Source organism: Zalophus californianus, chromosome 1 (assembly GCF_009762305.2).
Source record: "Zalophus californianus isolate mZalCal1 chromosome 1, mZalCal1.pri.v2, whole genome shotgun sequence".
In the NCBI taxonomy this organism is placed as follows: Eukaryota; Metazoa; Chordata; class Mammalia; order Carnivora; family Otariidae; genus Zalophus; species Zalophus californianus.
In genome coordinates this window covers 99,432,308-99,451,583 of record NC_045595.1, presented here as the reverse complement: position 1 = coordinate 99,451,583, position 19,276 = coordinate 99,432,308, and the positions used below count along the sequence as shown (strand labels likewise).

The 19,276-nt window shown below is 36.1% G+C and overlaps 1 protein-coding gene across 3 annotated transcripts in view; it reads left to right on the top strand.

Moving 5' to 3' along the window:
- The window catches only part of SLC9A9 (solute carrier family 9 member A9), a 707,437-nt gene that overhangs the window by 446 nt on the left and 687,715 nt on the right, over nt 1–19,276 (top strand). The window contains exons 1-2 of one of the 3 annotated variants that reach the window (XM_027584627.2): nt 72–114; nt 5,677–5,891. The gene's annotated coding sequence lies outside the window, so the exon portion shown is untranslated. Of the gene's footprint in view, nt 1–71; nt 115–179; nt 515–5,676; nt 5,892–19,276 lie in introns of those variants that run through there. The other 2 variants (XM_027584625.2, XM_027584626.2) reach the window with 2 other exon arrangements.

Here is a 19,276-nt window from a genome sequence, read left to right as displayed (position 1 = left end):
CGCGGGGCGGAGCGAGCGCGTCGCGCGCCGCCCGGAAAGCGTAAGCGCGAGCCCGCGGGGGTGGCGGGGGCGGAGCTCCAAGCTCTTGGGGAAGGCGTAAGCGGGCGAGATCTGGTAGTGAAATGACTTTTGGTTAACAGTTAATCTTTTATGATTATTGAGTTTTACTGGGGCCTCTCTTTTGCTATCATGGAAACGGTCTTGTAAGGGGGGGTGGAAATAAATGAATTGCGGAATTGCCGTTCCTTCATCCCGGACTGCTCTCGCCAGGGCAGGAGGGGGGCGGGGCAACGTGCTACTCGCTCCTCACCCGGGTGGGGCGCGCGCCTGGGGGCGGGGCGAGGCGGGGTACGCCTGGCGGGAGTTCGCGTCTCCCAGCGCCCGCGCTCCTTTAGGCCAGGGGCGGGCCTGCGGTGAAAACGTGGGAAAGGCGTGAGTTGTTGGCGGACGGGCTGGGGACTGCATCTTTGGCGTCTGTTATTAGCTGTGGAGGCAGCTTAAATTTCCTGAGCGGGTACGGAAAAAACGAAGTTAAATGGAAAGTGTCATGAGAGAACCGACGCGGCCTGGTGTAGCTGGGAGTTCTGTCCTAGCCGCTGCGAAGAAGCGGGGATGAGCAAGCGGCGGGTTTGCCCTGCTCCCTGCCTGTTTTCACAGCGCGGCCCTGAAGCCGTTTGCTTCTGCTCGGAGAAGTGAATTTCCCGGTGCGGTCCGTGAGGAGCGGGCTGGTGTTTCCAGGCCCACCCACCCCCAACTTCGCCTCGCGGCGGCCGCGGAACTGAGGCCTGCCCCGCGGGCCACGAGGCGTTGCTGTGGCGGTAGCCATGGGGACCCGGGGCTGTCTGGCGCTCCACACAGGCACGTTGGCTTAGATTCACGCCACGACTGCAAAAATAACTCGGAAATGCTGAACTATAGCGCCTTGTTTTGGTATAAGTTTTAGGTGACCCGGACTCTAGCAGTAGCTGAGAACATATAATCCTTTTTTAGTCTTAGCGCTCGAATAGTTAAAATGAGGAGTACTTGTTCTGAGAAGGTGGTTCCTGATATGGTATTAAAAATCAGAGTCCTAACTGAGTTAACTTTAGCGATTGAACAATGATTTTTAGAAGACACTAGTAACTGGCATGAATAGGTCAACTCTACAGGGGCTTAATGAGAGACATCGCTTCTCTATATTCTTTTTTTTTTTTTTTTTTTTTTTTTTTAATTTTTTATTGTTATGTTAATCACCATATATTACATCATTAGTTTTTGGTGCAGTGTTCCATGATTCATTGTTTGTTCATAACACCCAGTGCTCCATGCAGAACGTGCCCTCCTCAATACCCATCACCAGGCTAACCCATCCCCCTACCCCCCTCCCCTCTAGAACCCTCAGTTTGTTTTTCAGAGTCCATCATCTCTCATGGTTCGTCTCCCCCTCTGACATACTCCCCTTTTCTTCCTCTCCTGTTATCTTCTTCTTTTTCTTTTTTCTTAAAATATGTTGCATTATTTGTTTCAGAAGTACAGATCTGTGATTCAACAGTCTTGCACAATTCACAGCGCTCACCGTAGCACATACCCTCCCCAATATCTATCATCCAGCCACCCCATCCCTCCCACCCCCAGCTTCTCTATATTCTTAACAGTTACTTGATTGTAAAAAGCACAGTCATCCTCTTGAGAAGTACTGTTGAGTTAATATTTTGTCCTTCCTGATATAAGAATTCAAACTTTAAAAAAACCTTTCGACAATTAAGTATATTCAACATAGAGGTGATTTTTAAGTGATACTACATTGAATACAGACAAATTGGAAGATTTAGTCTTCAGAGTCTTTATAAAGTGATTAAGAAATTTGGCTGCTACAGCTAAGGACTTTCTGCCACCTTTGCAGTAATTTTATTTAACTTGGCTTCAAGCATCCCCAAGCTCCATACAATGTGAAGTTATGAGCAAAATATCAAATGAGGATTTTCTAAGAAAAGCGTTTGGTGTGATTAGTCTGGAGATGTCAACTCTGCTGCTGCTGCTACTGCTGAATTGTAAACTCGGCAAGTCATTACTAAACTGCAAATTGCCTATCCCTAGTATCTTCTTACCTGTCCTGTAGATGTGTTTGATTAATACTAGATAATTTATGTGGAAATGCTTTAAAACAATAACAGCACTACATACATTTTTATATTTATAGCTAGAATGAATGATCCCATTAGCATTCGTGATGGTAAACTGATTAAACTGAGAGAATTGGAGCATAGTTAGAGACTAGGTAACTAGTAACAGGATTTAAGAGGTATTGCTTCTATGTATGGAAAAGATCTTTGGAGTTTTAAAATGATTCTGTCTCCAAATCCTTGGATTTCTTTTTTTTTTTTTTTTTTTTAGATTTTATTTATTTGACAGAGAGAGACACAGTGAGAGAGGGAACACAAGCAGGGGGAGTGGGGAGGGAGAAGCAGGCTTCCCGCAGTGCAGGGAGCCCGATGTGGGGCTCGATCCCAGGACCCTGGGATCATGACCTGAGCCGAAGGCAGACGCTTAACGACTGAGCCACCCAGGTGCCCCCAAATCCTTGGATTTCTAAGGCATCATCTGAAGAAAGGATGTAGAAAAGGTTACTAGTCTATACAAGTTGAATTTTGAAAAATATTTGCTTTGTCCCTAAATGTTTTGCATTTGTTTAAAAGCCCTGGTATTTTCAGTTAAGTTTTCCAGGCTTTTATCAAGAAAGATAGTGTTCAAGAATTTAATACATTTTTAAATATATTTTTAAAAAGGCTTACAGCTTTGGGCGCCTGGGTGGCTCAGTTGGTTAAGCGACTGCCTTCAGCTCAGGTCATGATCCTGGAGTCCCGGGATCGAGTCCCGCATCAGGCTCCCCGCTCAGTGGGGAGTCTGCTTCTCCCTCTGACCCTCTTCCCTCTCGTGCTCTCTATCTCTCACTCTCTCTTTCTCTCAAATAAATAAATAAAATCTTTAAAAAAAAATAAAAAGGCTTACAGCTTTAAGAGAAACTCACAGTGTTCTAAGTAGTGTATTAGGGTTTGGAGAAAGATCAGTAAAGTGAATGTTAAAGTACCTTACCCACCTGTCCTATAAATTACAGGATGCTTTTGGCTAATGGATTATAAACTCACATCCAAAGCTCTTCCCCATAAGTTTAAATAATGGCAAATAATGTAATTTCCAGTGCATCATAAAATGTTATTTTACATTAACAGTCAGTCTTTTACATGTGTACCACAGAATTAAATATAGTATTTTGATATCCATCATCCATTTTTCAAAAGTGAACTAACACTTTGAATGTCTAAGTATTATATTGTATTGCTGTTCTACCCTTTACAGTAGTGGTTTTCAGGGACTATTGCCTCCCTCTCCGGGAACATTTGACCATATCTGGACACATTTTTGGTGTCCTAGCTAGGAGTAGGGGATACTGGGTTTCTAGTGGGAGGAGGCCAGGGATATTGCAGAACATCCTACATTGCACAAAGCAACCCTCAACAACAAAAATTAATCAGCCCAAAATGTCAATAGTGGTATGCTACTGAGAAACCCAGACCTACAGAATTCTACTCTTACGTAGTATGGTTTTCAGCATAAAAGTCTTACTGGTTATCATTCTTTGCTGCCGCAAAAAAAGATATGTGTGTATTAATATTGACTGCATATCTTGTGGTCATAATGTTCTAAATGTTAAGTCAATCCAGGTAAGTTTTTTTTTTTTTTATCATTACAACTATTATTAGTATACAGCTGGTCAACCTATATATATTATAATTTTGAATAATTATGAAAAGTAATACTTTATTGAAATGTATTTCTTGGTGAGATGGGGCTTTTTATCATTTAGCTTAAGTTTTCATGGATAAATATTATTTATTGCTAGCATCTGACAGAGCTCAACATCAATTCTTTTTCTTTTCATTTTCAGAGATGTAAAGGCCAAAACATCTTGTTCTTTTAAGTTGAGAGGAATAAAAAGAATGTTAACATAGCAATGTTGTTCAATTCCTTTCATTCCTATTGAGTTATGTGCCAAAAATCTTGGCATATCATGATGCTGGTGGCCTCTCAGAGTATTTTCAATGACATATCAATTAGGTTCTTCAGTTTAGTTTGATTTAGAATGAAAGCATTAGGATCCCAACTTTGAAAATGATACCTTACCTAGTTATTAATTTTCTCAATATTGACTTTTAGGTGTCCTGGGCAGTTATATCCTGGAACAATGCACCATAGTGAGATTCAGGATAGATAAGAGGTGTTTATTTCCTTTGTAAAGGCCAAAAGGGCAATTCTCTGTGTACTGAAGTACCTCAAACATTATCTGATTTAAGTGGTTGTTTATTAGTAGTTATTGGATGGGTGGATGAATAAACAGTTGAAGGAACAATTGAGGAGTAAACATTATTGTAATAATCCAAGCTAGAAATAATGGTTGATAGCGAGGAAGCTGGTGGGAACACTGTATATATTCTGAAGACAGACCTAACATAATTTACACAAGGTTTGGATGTAAGAGAAGGAGAGAAGCATCAGCTATCACTGTGTGGTTTTTATCCTAAACTACTAGAAGATTCACACTTTGCTGAGGTGGGGGATACTGAGAAGAAAAGAATGAGGCAGCTAGAAATACACTTCCCCTTGTCCATTTTCTTTAGTGCCATGTTTGTGTTTCTAATTTTAAGGTAGTTATTGAAACCTATAGTTATCCATCAAAATATAAATAATCTTATGTATTACTCTCAGTCCAATTAAGACATCCCACAAAATGATGGAATCTTTTCCTTTGTTTCTAACTCCATTGCCTAAAATTCAAACACTTGACAATGTTAATTGTAACTCTTTACTAAGTAATGTTAATAATCTGATTTGTGTATACTAGATTACCTTGAGGACAGCTTTTGTTGTTGAAAGCTGTTCACTGTTTTATTTTTATTTATTTATTTATTTTAAACACATTTTATTGTATTTTAAATCAATAACTCTACACAGATATTTTTTAGGACAGGTTCAATAGCAAACATTTGGCTTCACTGGATGTATAAAACTCATAAACACCCAAATTATGATTTTGTTGTGATAATGGAATTATATAGTTTTCTGACTTGTTCAGAACAATGCAACTTAGCTCAAATGCAACTGCAACCTATAATTTATGATTTATATTAATTCAAATTAACATGCTGTGTTATTGGCTAGGCTAACCCAGAGGCACGTTTTTCTCTTAGTAAATTTTTAATACTTAGGGGTTTTTTTCGTTTGTTTCAGCAAAGAAAATAATACATGCAAAAATAGAAAAATTAACACCATTTCAACGACAAGTTACTTTCGTACCCAGTTGCTAAGGTGTTTTGAAAAGTCAACCCAAAATGTGTGACGTGTATAAATTAACATTATTATTACCTATTTTGTGGGCTGACAAACATACTGAAAGTGCCCCTTACTCAGTTTTACCCAAGTTCAAGATTCTGAGGGTTCTCAGAGTCCAGTGGATGAGACAGATACATACATACCAGCTTTATTACATGTCTGTGATAAATGTTGAAGAATAAGCAAATATTGAAGGAGCATAAACAAGTTAGAAATTCCTGTAGTTACCAGCATTATATTTGCATTGATAGCTCTCAGGAGAGGAAGTTGTGTGCACTATGATAATTTTGTTTCTTTCTCCTTTGACAGCCTGTTTTCTTCTTAAGCCTTGCATCCTATGCCTCTTGCCTCTCTGAATCTAATGGCTTGTGCAGATGATATTCCTGCCACCTCTGGTGGATGATGACAGCTGCAGCCCACTGCTCTGGCTAAGCAAGCATGCCAGAAAGCTTGGAGAACCTCAGCTGCCCTTTACAGAGCAAAAGTATCCTCTTGAGTAGCTAAAGCTCGGACTTCTAAGTAAGGTATCTTTACCAAGATCCCTTTATGGAAACCACATGTAAAAAACCTGCCATAGTCTTCAGCCTTATGGCTCTGCCATTTGTAAAGATGAGCCACAGCTGAAAAAGGCCATTATATTTTGTACTTGGGTATCAAACATAATATGTATTTAGTGTTCAAAATTATATGGTTCAGATGGGTTTTTTTTTGTTTGTTTTTTTCCTTACAAAAGGTCTTATAAACCCTGTGGGTAAATAATTAAGAATTCCCATTTTGGGGAATTCTAACATGTTGGCCACCAGTTCTAATATGTGTGTGTGTATGTGTGGGTGGAGGGATGGTTCCCCACATCAACATGCAATTCTCCCAACACCAGCTGGGTATCTGACAAAATTTAACTCAATTCTGACATTACCTACCTGGAGATAGTATCAGATTCCACAGGTTAAGGGCTTAGTCCCCAAAGACTGCCCTCTATTTTACAAGTGGTTGCCTATACTTCTGAATGACCAGCTATAAATCAGAAGTTCCCATGACCCCCTCTTTGGGTTACAGGTTAAGGGTTCAGTCCTACAAGACTGTCTCTGCTCTCACTTCAGATGTCAGTAGCAAATCCAGGTTATCATATGTGCTTCTTTTACATAATGTCTCTTCAGATTTGATTAATTTGTTAGAATGGCTGACAGAACTCAGAGAAACATTTTATACACTAGATTACTGATTTATTATAAAAAGATATAACTCAGGAACAGTCAGATGGAAGAGATGCATTGGGCAAGGTATGGGAAAAGGGCTAGAGTTTCCATGCCCTCCCCAAGTGTGCTACTCTCCCTTGACCATGTGTTCACCAACCTGGAAATTCTCTGAACATCTTTTTAGGATTTTATAGAAGCTTTATTACATAGGTATGATTGATTCAATCATTGGCCCTTGGTGACTGATTCAGCCTCCAGCCCCTCTCCCTTCCCTCTTCTCTCTTTTCATCAAGGGATGGGACTAAAAGTTCCAACCCTCTATTCCTGGTTGGTTCCCTTGGCAACCAGCCTCCATCCTTGGGTGCTTTTCAAAAGTCATCCATTAACATAAACCCAGTTGTGGTGGAAAGAGGCTTGTTATGAATAACAAGGCAGTCATTTTACCTTTATGGCTTTGAAATGCTTTCAGGAACTGAGGACAAAAGATGAAATATTATAACAAAAGATGCTTTCATTGTTCTTACGCTCAGAAATTCCAAGGTTTTGGGGACCTGTGAGCCAAGAACCATGGATGAAGACAAAATATATATTTATTATAAATCACACTGTCACAGGAACTAATTGTAGAGTTGTCCTGTCATCCATTGTGGTCCATTGAACTATAAGTTCACAACAGATTTACCATCTTCGAAATATTACTGATTCACTGGTCTGTCGCTTTGACAGACGACCTACTACTTTCTATCCTTGTGCTACCATTGTAGAAAGTAGATTTAAGTCTACTTTGTAGTGGTAGAAAGTAGACTGCTATATGGGCCTTTTCCTTTTTTTCCCCCCCCTGAGGAAATAGTCAAGCTTTAGTTATTTTTTTTTAAGAAGCCAGGAGTTAAGAATTGAAATCACAGAACTAATACATGTCTTTATTATAAGTTTCCTTGAAGATTTGACTGATACTTAGAAAGTAGAACTTGAGTATTTATAGATAAATAAAAAATACTGTGTGCTGAGCTAATCAAAATATAACAAGACCATTATTAGAACTTGTTGACAAATTGAAAATAGCAACTTAGTGGATTAAACTGCAATTTCATAATAATTTGTATTTTTATAGATGTTATATCATGCTAAGGTAAAATAGCATCTAATTGCAGTTACGAGTTTGCAGACTCAGGAGTAAATATAGTAATTGAAGTTCTAGAACTTGTTTAAAAACAGGCTTTAAACTCTATATAAGGGTAGGTTTTAATTTTTTTATTAGGTTTTAATTCTCAAGTCTTTAAGACACGAGTACTTAATTTTGAACTTTATGTGATGCAAAACAACTGAAAAAAACAGTTATGTGATCTCCAATATTAGGAAAGAAAGAAAAGAAAGTTCAGTGTTAAAAGTCTCAAATACCAAAGAGATGACCAATAGTAAATAGTAAAAACTTTCCTATAAAAATCATTAAATTATAACATGCCTGTTTATTCACTTTTTGGAATGTATGTTTCTACCAAAATGACTACCAGTGAATTACACTTCTTACATTGTTTTTCTCTTAAAACTGGAAATAACTGTAAAGGAAATTTCAGGGAAAATATTTTTAAAATTTTATTTTAAGAATTACTTTCAAATTCTACAGATCTTTTTAAAAGCCATATTTAAAGAGAAATATTTTTCTAATAAAAGATTAGCCTGTCTTTTTTATATTTGTTTCTTGTATATAGAAATAAAGTATTTTTGTTTATTGTCTTTATATTGGCAACAATGCTACATTTCTTATTAATTCTGATAGTTTGTAGATTCTTTGGATTTTTTACACACACCATTTAAAAAATAAGTTTTAGGAAAAATCTAAAGAAAATAAGATGGACAACAACTCTATACTGAAAATTACAAATCATTATTGAGAGACAAAAAAGATCTAAATAAATGGAGATAGGGATATACCATGTTCAAGGGCTAGTAGATTTAATATTGTAAAGATGTCAGATGTAAAGATGTTAATTTATAATTCACCCCCATTAAAATTCCAACAGGTTTTCTAAATTAAATTGACAAGCTGAAACTCATAGAGATACAAAGAGCCAGGAATAACCAAGTTATTCTTGGTGAAGAAAAAGCTGGAGGACTGAGTAAATAAAAACAGTAAAAACACACGCACAGGTGGTCAGCTGATATAGGACCATCAGAGAAAACACAGGTTTTCACATGCCAAATACCAAAATCAGTTCTAAAAGAATTAAAAACTGAATGTGAATGATAAAATACTAAAGTTTTCAAAGGTAACTGGTGAACATCTGCATGATCTTTGATAGGCTGTGATTCAGGAAATCCCTAAGACCACCCCCAGGTTCAATAATTGACTAGAAAAACAGAACTCAGCAAAGCTGGTATACTCATGGTTACAGTTTACTATAGTGGAAGAATACAGATTAAAATCAGCAACAGGAAAATGTGCAAAGGCAGGGTGCAGGAGAGACCAGGCACAGAGCTTCCAGTTGTTCTCTCCCAGTGGCATTATGTGAACAATGCTTGTTTCTCCCAACCGTGATGTGTGGCAATGCACCCAGAGTGTTGTCAACCAGGGAACCTCAACGAAGCCTTGGTGTCCAGGGTATTTATTGGGGTTCAGTCACATAGTCATGGCTCTCATCCCACATTGCTAATCGTGGTCTCCAAGCTCTTCCAAAAGTCAACGTGATACTACATGGGCCAAGGCCCCTACCATAGATCATATTGTTAGTATAGCCTATTTGGCATAGTTTAAGGCCCCAAGTGAACAAAGACATTTTTGAGGCAAGACATTCCGGGGGCTTACGGGTTACCTCCCAAGAGCCAGGGATAAGGTCCATACCTTTCTTTGGACAAGATTAATCTTTTGCTACACACAGGTAAAGAGTTCTTAAACAGGAAGTACCAAAAACTCTAAACATAAAGATAAAATGATAAATTGGTCTATATTAAGAACTTTTATTCATTCAGAGAATGATTAACTCAGAGTAGGAGAAAGTATCTCCAATACATATATTTGACAAAGACATATCTAGATTATGTAAAGAACTTGTAGAAATCAGTAAGAAAAAACCCAGTGATGGTGGGGGGTAAGGGGACAAGCAAAAGACTTAAGCCACTTTAAAAAAGATAAACCTCACCTTTATTAGTTACCAGCCTAACAAATTAAAGTCATAATATGATACCACTATGTACCTAGACAAAATGAATAAAATGAAAAAGATAGACAATACTAGACTTGGCAAAAATGTGGAGCGATCATACCTCTTATACAATGCTGGTGAGAATGTCAATTGGTACTTTGGAAAACTGTTTGGCAGTATCTACTAAAGGTGAACATATGCATACCCTATGACCTAGCAGTTTTATTTCTATGTGTATACCCAAGGGAAAGCTCATGCATTCATTCACCAACAGACATACACTAGAATATTCATTGCAACACTCTAATAGCAAAAAACTGAAGAATATTCAAATGTTCATTAACAAAGAATAGATAAATTGTGGTATATTCACACGGTGGAATATGATATAGCAATGAGAATTAAGAATATACAACTATGCAAAGCAATATGGATGAATTTCACAAAACGTTGAAGAAAAACCAGACAAGGCAGTGTATTCTGTATTATTGCGCTTATATAAAATACAAAATTCGAAATTAGGAATCAGGTTGTTGTTCCTAAGCAATACAAAAGGCATATAGTGACTGGAAGGTGCACAAGAAAGGTTCCAACAACAACTGTTCAAGGAAAAAGGACAACAATAATATAAATGGCAATGCAAATCCAAAGAGAAAAAGATACTTTTTCAAGGAAGCAAAAAAGTGCAGAAACCTGATACTTAGATACATTTCAATTTACAAAAAAAAAAAAAAAAAAAAAAGCTCAGCTTCTCTGTCTAAACATTCAAGATACCTGAAGTTTTTCCAGGAATAAGTAGATACTTGATTTGCATTTGCCTTATAGACAATTCTTAAAGAGACAAAGGTAATTAAGTTCTTAAGAGGCAGACATAACTTCTAAATGATTTTTTATGGTCTGTACTCATCAAGGTTTCAAAAGCAGTGTGCCACCTTTGTGCACAAATATGGTATGATAAAATATTTTATCATTGTCCCTGGTTCCTGACACAAAGCTCCTAAGACGTTTGGAGTTCCCATAGTGATAAGGCAGGCCTCTAGTAGCTTCAGGATGGGGGCTGGTTACCGGAAAGACCAAACCATGATTAAAAGCTGGGAACTTTCAGTCTCCTAAATTCCAGAAAGGGGAGAGGGACTGGAGATTGTGTTAATCACCAATGAAGGGATAATTTAATCAGCCATGTCTGTGTAATAACTCCATAAAAACCCCTAAATGTTGGGGTTCGGCATTACCAATTGAACTCATTTAAGGTGCTGAGTGGGTAGTGCACTCAGGGAGGGGTGGAAGCTACACACCATAAGCCACCCCATACCTTGCCCTATGCATCTCTTCATTTGATTGTTCCTGAGTTACGTCTTTATATTAAACCAGTAATCACAAGTAAAATGCTTTCCTGAGTTCTGCGAGTTGTTCTAGTTGAGTTATTAAACCTAGAGAGACAGAGGAATTCATGAATAATTTAGTGTGCTGAGCAGAAATGTAGGTACCCTTCGCACTCTATGTCCCTAGCTTCTGAAGTGGGCACAGTCTTGAGGGACTAAGCTCTGAAACTTGAGGAGCCTCATGCTAACTGTTAAAGAGTTGCTGCCAGAACTGAACTGAATTGAATAGTTAGACACCTAGTTGGTATAAGAGTTAGTTGATAGGAAATAAAAAACTCTCAACAGATATTTCTTTTTACAGTGACAGCTGTTATGGTCTGAACTGTGACTCTCCCCACCCCCAATTTGTATGTTGAAATGCTTACCCCTAGCACTTCAGAATGTAACCCTATTTGGAGATAAGTTCTTTAGAGAGATGATTAAGCTAAAATGAGACCTTTAGGGTGGACCCTAATCCAGTCTGACTGGATGGTGTCCTCATAAAAAGAGGAGATTTGGATGTATAAGCAGACACCAGAGGTGTGTACACACGGAGAAACGACCGTATGAAGAGGGAGCAAATGTGCAGCCATTTACAAGCCAAGGAAAAAGGCCTCAGAGGAAATCAACACTGCTGGTACATTAATCTTAGACTTTCAGACTCCAGAACTTTAAGAAAATAAATTTCTGCTGTTTAAGCCACCCAATCTGTGGTATTTTGTTATGGCAGCTCTAGCAAATTAACACAACAATTTGTTTTTCTCTGATTTTATATGCTTATTTCAGACCAGAGGTTTTAGCCTGGAAATTTAGGAGTGCATTAACTAGTGTCTCTGTCTCACACTATCCCAACCTAAAGATTTGAATCATAATTTTCATACTTAAAAACAACACATGAATCATACATCAGCAGTATCAAAATCAAGTGGAGGACTATCTGAAAGCACAGAACAAAAACAGAAACAGATGGAAAGTATGAAAGAAAAGATCAGAGACCTGAAGGACACATACAGAAGACTCAATAGTGAATAACACAGGCGTTCCTAAAGGAATAAAGTTGGGATAACATCAATAATTAAATATTTTATAGAAAATGTCTTGAATTGGAGAAAGATATGTGTCTACAGAATAAAAGAGCTAGGCAGGATTGATGAAGGAAAACACTGTTGTGGAAAATAAGACCATAGGCTCAAAACTAAAATAAAAACTTTGTTCTTTACTAAGAATGACATGGCAGAAAAGGAGGGGAGTTCGCATCAGTTATTGCAGAGCAATCATACCCAATTTCTTAATACATTAAAATTACCATGATTTGCTTCTACACAATAGTGCAATCACATTCCAATTCCAAGATTTACATTATAGTCAACAGGGAAGACAGGACCTCAGTGACCATTAATGAGAAAGGAAATACCAGCAGTCACAAATCAGCAGTTACCTGAAAGAGATGCCAGTATCATACAATGAAAAGATGTCATGGAAACTATTATTAATATCTCAAGGACCTATCATTTTGTTGAGCGTTCAGCTTTTTCCACACACTGATTCAATACTGTCTTATTATGGACATGTTAGAAATAATCTGGTTAAATTTCTGAGTCCAGAGGATAAAAAAAAGTAAAATTCGCTAATGGAGGAAGAATAATTATGAAAGAAAAAGAATCAGGAACAAACTCTTAATTTACAATATTAGAAGTTAGCTTACTGAGGAAATAGTACAGGAAAGGACTGTAATCAAACAGCAAAAAAAAAAAAAAAAATCTCAAGACATGGGAAGATAGAGTAAATGAAAGAATGAGGAGCTCTGACACATCTGTTACCTAAGGAGATATCTAAACAGATGCAGAGTGACTGAGTATTTGTAATATAAATACTAACTGGTGCTTCTTCAAATGAAAGTGGCATACTGCATAGGAATCCTGATAATAGACTCTAAAGGCAATTAAAATATATACTAGGAGTTTGTGGTGGGGAGAGGAGAAGTAAAAGTGTTTGTGGGTGGGGAGAGGAGAAGTAAAAGTGTTCTAAAGGGCTCATCCAGAGAAGGAACAGAGCACCCAGCAAACAGAAATAGTTGGTATCTTATTTGCATATAACCCTTACTTTCGTATGGATTTCATTTTGAATGTATGAAAATATAATCACCAGTTGCATGAAAAAGTGCAATAGAATTTCATAATTAAAAAGAGGAAAAGATAAGTAATAGTAATGATCAAACGGAAACTAAATAAGGGAAATACTTAAAATAAGGAAATATTTTTAAAAATGCAAACAAAGTAGCGTGAAAGGAATAAAACATGAATGATTAATTTCCCCAATATATAAAACAGCTTCTCGGATTGGGTTGAAAATAACAAAACCTATAAATATACTCCTTAAGAAAAAGTGTTTAAACAAAGTAGTGAAGAAATGGTGAAAATTTAAAAATGGCATAGGAGATAAGTAATTGCATACAAAAAATGGAGGAAAGACAACAATACCAGATAAAATGAATTAAGATTAAAAGTTCTAAATAAGATAAAGACTATGCAGTGACAAAAGGCACAGTTTACAAAGAGCATATAACAGTTATAAGCCAGTTTTTAAGGTATTATTGCTCAGCTTCAAATTTACTGTTCTATATTTTGCTTTGTAATGCTAGAATTAGAACTCTCAAAATTGCATTTCTGATTTGTCAGTTTGCTCCCTGTTGAGCTCTATCAATAGAGGGCAATAAAGGGTTATCACAAGATGGAAGATGAAAGAAACTTTTCTTTTTCTTACCATTTGTATCTTGTTCCTATTAGCATCACCCTAAAAAAGCTTTACTCTGCAGTGACATTTCCTTATAGTAGCAGCAGTTGACTCTAGTTTGCGGTTTTCTGAACACCATGTTATTGTGCTACTTCAGGTAAACCAACATTAATGGTCTACCAGCTTCTCTTAAGGTTGAACCCCAATCCCAGGAGTCCACTCATCTGAACTCAGAAATGCCAGCATCAACCAGGCAGTACACCCTTCTTTGGCATCTCAGCTCTAGATACGGTCATTGCTTCCTGCAGTTTCTAGCTCTGTGATATTCAAGGGTTCTTGTCATGCTTTTTGGTTCTTTAGTATCTAATTTTTTATATTAAATTATCTCATTTAAATAGCTTAGATTTTGAGGAGGTGGTCATGGAGATGATACCATAGGTTTGAAATTTTTTGAATTCCCACATAAAAACAGACATTACAATTATAACATCATATTATAAAGCCAGCAACAAACAATATTTACAAACAAATAAGATAACAGTGTATCCTCACAAGCTTCAAAATACAAGCAGGTGGAGAGAAGCCACCAGTATACATGAGACCTGTATCTTCTGGGTGTCTAGGGAAAAGCAGAGAGAAGTAATGGGGTATTTGATGGACCTGAAGACAGAAGAGCCCCACGTCAACTATAAAGTATTCACTGGAAATCATGGCAATTCATTTTGAGAACAGTAGCTAAAACTGGAAGAGGGTTAGCATATTTCAATAACCAGTATGTCTTAAGAACTGGCTAATTCCATAAGTTCTCATAGGGCTTCCTCCAAGTACAAGGCTTCATACTGAAGAGAAACTGCTGTAATAAAACAAAATTGTTCAGATTAGGAGCAACTGAAATGAAGGAAAAAAAGGTCTAGATAAAAGGGAAAAGGAAGCAGCTAGAAACTGCCCCACCAAGCCATTGTAGTTTTACTAATATGTGAAAACAACATAAAAAGGATCTCATAATTAGTTAGAAAAGCTATCTGAACTAAGTCTTCTAAGAAGTCATGAAAATTAAATCTACATAGAAATAAGCATCGGAAAACTATTGAAGTCAAATACTAGGCAAGTAACTATAAGAAAACACAACAATAATAGAATAACCCTGTAGGCAAAGAAAACACACTAGAAAGACATACTGAACATATATGTAAATTGAAACATACCATTTCAAAATGAGTTAAAAAATATTAGGAAAAGATAGAAGATATGTAAAAACAATAAGAATCAGAACTAGGAAAACTCAAATTAGCTGATATAACTCAAAAAAGAATTAAAAACCATTTCAGAATTGATGAGTAAGCTAGAGAAAGCATATACTCTGAACACAACAAATAATATTATAAATAGATTAAAAGAAGAGCCTTAAAAACAACAAAATGAAGAAATAAAAGGATTTTGAGAGAAAATGACAAATACTGAAGATATAAAAAGATTTGACATATGGAAATGGTAGTTCATGAAAAAAGGAAATCTAGGTAACAGAACAAATATTAAAAACTTGCTGAAAGTATTATTATAAAATATGCATTAAAAGAGCACACTGTTACCTGATAATATCAACCCAGAACAACCAAGACCAAGACTTTCTCTAATAAAATGGACTTAAACAGAAAAAAATTCCTTTGGGAATCTAGGGGAAAGAGCACATATTCAGTAAGGGCATCAAAATGATATTACCATAAGATTTTTTTTTAACATAAATGCTCTATGCCAAAAAAAAAAATAGAGTAACACATTTAAAATACTTAAATGTGACAAGGCATAAATGGGATAAAGCAAATGAGTAATTATGATATATTCTAAATCTATTCTTTTGTGTGGCCTCGAGAACCAGGATTCTCAGTGTGGAAGAAACAAAATACAGATGTAAAATTTAAAAGGTTATACAAAAACCCTATAGTTCTGAATTTGTAAAATCCTAGAAAAAAAATTACCAACCAGTAGCAAATAGTGGCCCTAGTTTCCAGATTATTGTTTGGACATAACTTTTTTTTTTTTTTTAAGGAAACCATAAGGATTCAGAAGTCAAATTGAGGCCCCCATTGGCAATAGATGTATAAAAATCACAATGGGATGAAACTAATATGTTTAATTTTGCAATTTCATAACATTAAACAGTATTTTTTAAAGACTTCATTGGTCACTGTGACAGGTCTCTAAAGATATTCAGTTCTTACCATTTTTACTATATGTGGAAAAAGGGTCTTTGCAGATGTGATTAAGTTAAAGATCTTGAGATGGGGAGATCCCCAATTGTCCAGGGAACTCTTAAATATAATGACAAGTATCATTATAAGGGAGGCAGAGAGAGATTTGACTACCAACAGAGAAGACCATGTGGTGGAAACAGTCCAGAGGAAGAAGATGGAGGTAGGGCCATGAGTAAAGGAATGCAAGAAATAGCTTTAATCTCTGGAAAAGAAAGAGATTCTCCAGTAGAGCCTTTGGAGTGAGTGTGGCCCTGCTGAAACCTTGATTTTAGCCCCAAAAGACTCAGACTTATGGCCTTTAGAACTATAAGAGAATAAATAGATGTTGTTTTAAGGCACCAAGTTTGTGGTTGTTACAGCAGTCAAAGAAAACTAATACAGTCACAAATTATCTTAAAACATAAATAAAAGAAGCAAGCATTCATTTCACCTTTCCTAAATGAACCATACCACTTGATAAGTAGTAAATGAGGGGATGTCTTCTTACTAACTTTTTTCAGCTAATAAAAACATTAGGATATCACCATTTTATAAATACCAATGAGTTAATTAATTTAGACATTGAGCACAAATGGCTGCTAACATCCAAACTAAGCAAAAACAAATTACATATGCCTTCAGATGAGAGATTATAGTTTTACCAAAGGGATAAAAAATATAGTTTTTTCAAGCTTCTAGATCCTGAAGACAGTTTGTAGGAAATAGAAAAAAAATAGAACCTTTTGAATTATACCATGAGTATGTAATCAGAAAAATCCAGATTATTATAAACTAGACAGGACAAACATCTCACTTCTTCAACAGATAAATAGTAAAGGAAGGGATGGCCAGAACACCTGTATATAAAAGGAGACTTAAAAGACAATTCAAGTTAAAAAATGGGTAAAACTAAACTATAGTGTCTAGGGATGTCCACTTGGATGATTTTAAAAACCATAACAACAACAAGGAAATGAGTATCATACAAGTTGGGATAGTGGATATGGGTGGGAGGGGGCTGGCTGTCAGTGGGAAAGGGCACACAGAGAGGCTTCTAGGATGGTTAACCAATTTCTCTTTCTTGGCCAGGGTGGTGGTTATAAGGGTATTGTCTTAGACCATTCAGGCAGCTATAACAAAATACCACACACTGGGTAGCTTATAAACAACATAAATTTATTTTTCACGGTTCTGGAGCCTGGAAGTCTAAGATCATAACATTGGCATACCAGTATGAGGGCCTTCTTCCCAGTCACAGACTTCTTGTATCATCAGTAAGCAGAAGGGGCCAGGGAGCTCTCTGGAACCTCTTATAAGAGCACTAATCCAAAGTCCCACCTATGGATACCATCACCTTTGGGGGTTAGGATTTCAACATATGAATTTTGGAGGAGGGGAACACAAACATTGAAAACATAGCAGGTATTTATAGTAATTCACTAAGCCACATTTTCTTTTATGTGTTTTTCTATAATTTTATAATAAAAAGACAAAAAAAAAACAATAAGTATTACATTAGTGTTCCCACCATAAACAACCAAAAAAAATTGGACAAAATGTAGGAAAGAACTGTTTTCAGACTTTGGAAAACAGTACAAGAAGGTGATCTTAAAGAGAAGGAAAACAAATGAAATGAGTTATTCAATCATTCTACTTCTCTAAATGGAGGCAGTTTACAGACTGGAAAGCAGGAAGGGAGAGCATGAACAGGCTTGGGAAATATTTGAGTTTAGAGCAGCCAGAATGGAGAACATTGTTGAGCAATCAAGGCATTCAGTAGAGATCCCCAAATGGTCTTACTTTAGTAACAGGGCTAGATTATGACCATATTAAGAATTCTATCATCACATGAACAAAGCTTTTTAAAAAAACTTGCATAGATGAAATAACCATGCCATGGGGAAACTCAGCATTCTTTAAAGAAAGATTAAAAATCCAGAGTCAGCAACATAAAAATCATATTTAGTGTTGGATCCAAAATTAACTACACATGCAGGGAAAAGTGACTAATAAATCGAAGTCTAATTAATTAATAGAAATAAACCCATAAATATAATGAAATTAGCAGACACATTCTTTAAAATAGTAATTGTAAATATTTTGAAAGATTTAGAGGAAAACATGAAAATGAGAGGAATGGAAGATATGAAAAAATTAAAATGAAACATTTAGATCTAAAAAATGTATCCAAATAAAAACAAAAACCAAAAATAATAAATGAGCTTAATAGCTGTACACTAAAATAAAATAAATGAACTGAAGATATAGCAAGCAACAAACTTTTCAAACTAAAGGACAAAGAGCAAAAGGGCTGAAAGTAAATGAACACATTGATTCTTGTGGCTGCGCGACAATATCAAGTAATCTAAACTAAGTATAAATGGTGTCCGGGGTTGGGGGGGGTGCAGAAAAATTTTTAATGAAATAACAGTCAAATATTTTTCAAATTTGAAGAAAGTTGTATATGCATACCAGCTTGAAGTCCAGTGAGTCACTAGCAGAGTAAACACCAAGAAAATCACACCAACAGACTTAAATTATTGAAAATTAATGACAAAGAAAAAAATTAAATGAGTCAAAAACAAAAAAGGCATTTTACCTGTAGTGCAATTAATAAAATAAGAATTAACATTGACTTTTCATTAGAAACAATATAAGATGGAGGGCAATGGAAAAACATCTTCAAAGGACTAAAAGAAAGAAAAAAAGATCTATAATCGGATTCTATATCTAGTTAAAATATCCTTCAAAAATAAAGGCAAAGTAAAGACATTTTCAGACAAAGCTAAGGAAATATATCACAATCCAGCACTATAAGAAATGATAAAGGAAGTTATTTTAGACTTAATAAAAATAATGCCGGATGGAAATTTGGACCTACACAGATGTTCTAACAATCCAATCAAAGGCAGAGATTTTCAGGCTAGATAAAAAAGCAAGGCAAACTTTATGGTGTGCACAATAATCACTTTGAATATAAAGACAATGGTAGGTCTTTAGTTGTAAAAAAGCTAACATGGCTATATTAATATCGAAAAATAAACTTCAGGTGAAATGGTATTACCAAAGTAAAGAATGTCATCTCATAATAATTAAAGGTTCAATTCATCAAAAGGGCATAAAAGTCCTGAATGTGTATTCACCTAACAACTGAGTTTCAAAATGCATGAAACCAAAACTAAGAGAACTGAAAGGAAGATTACATTAATCTATAATTATGGTTGAAGATTTCAACACTGTTCAGTAAC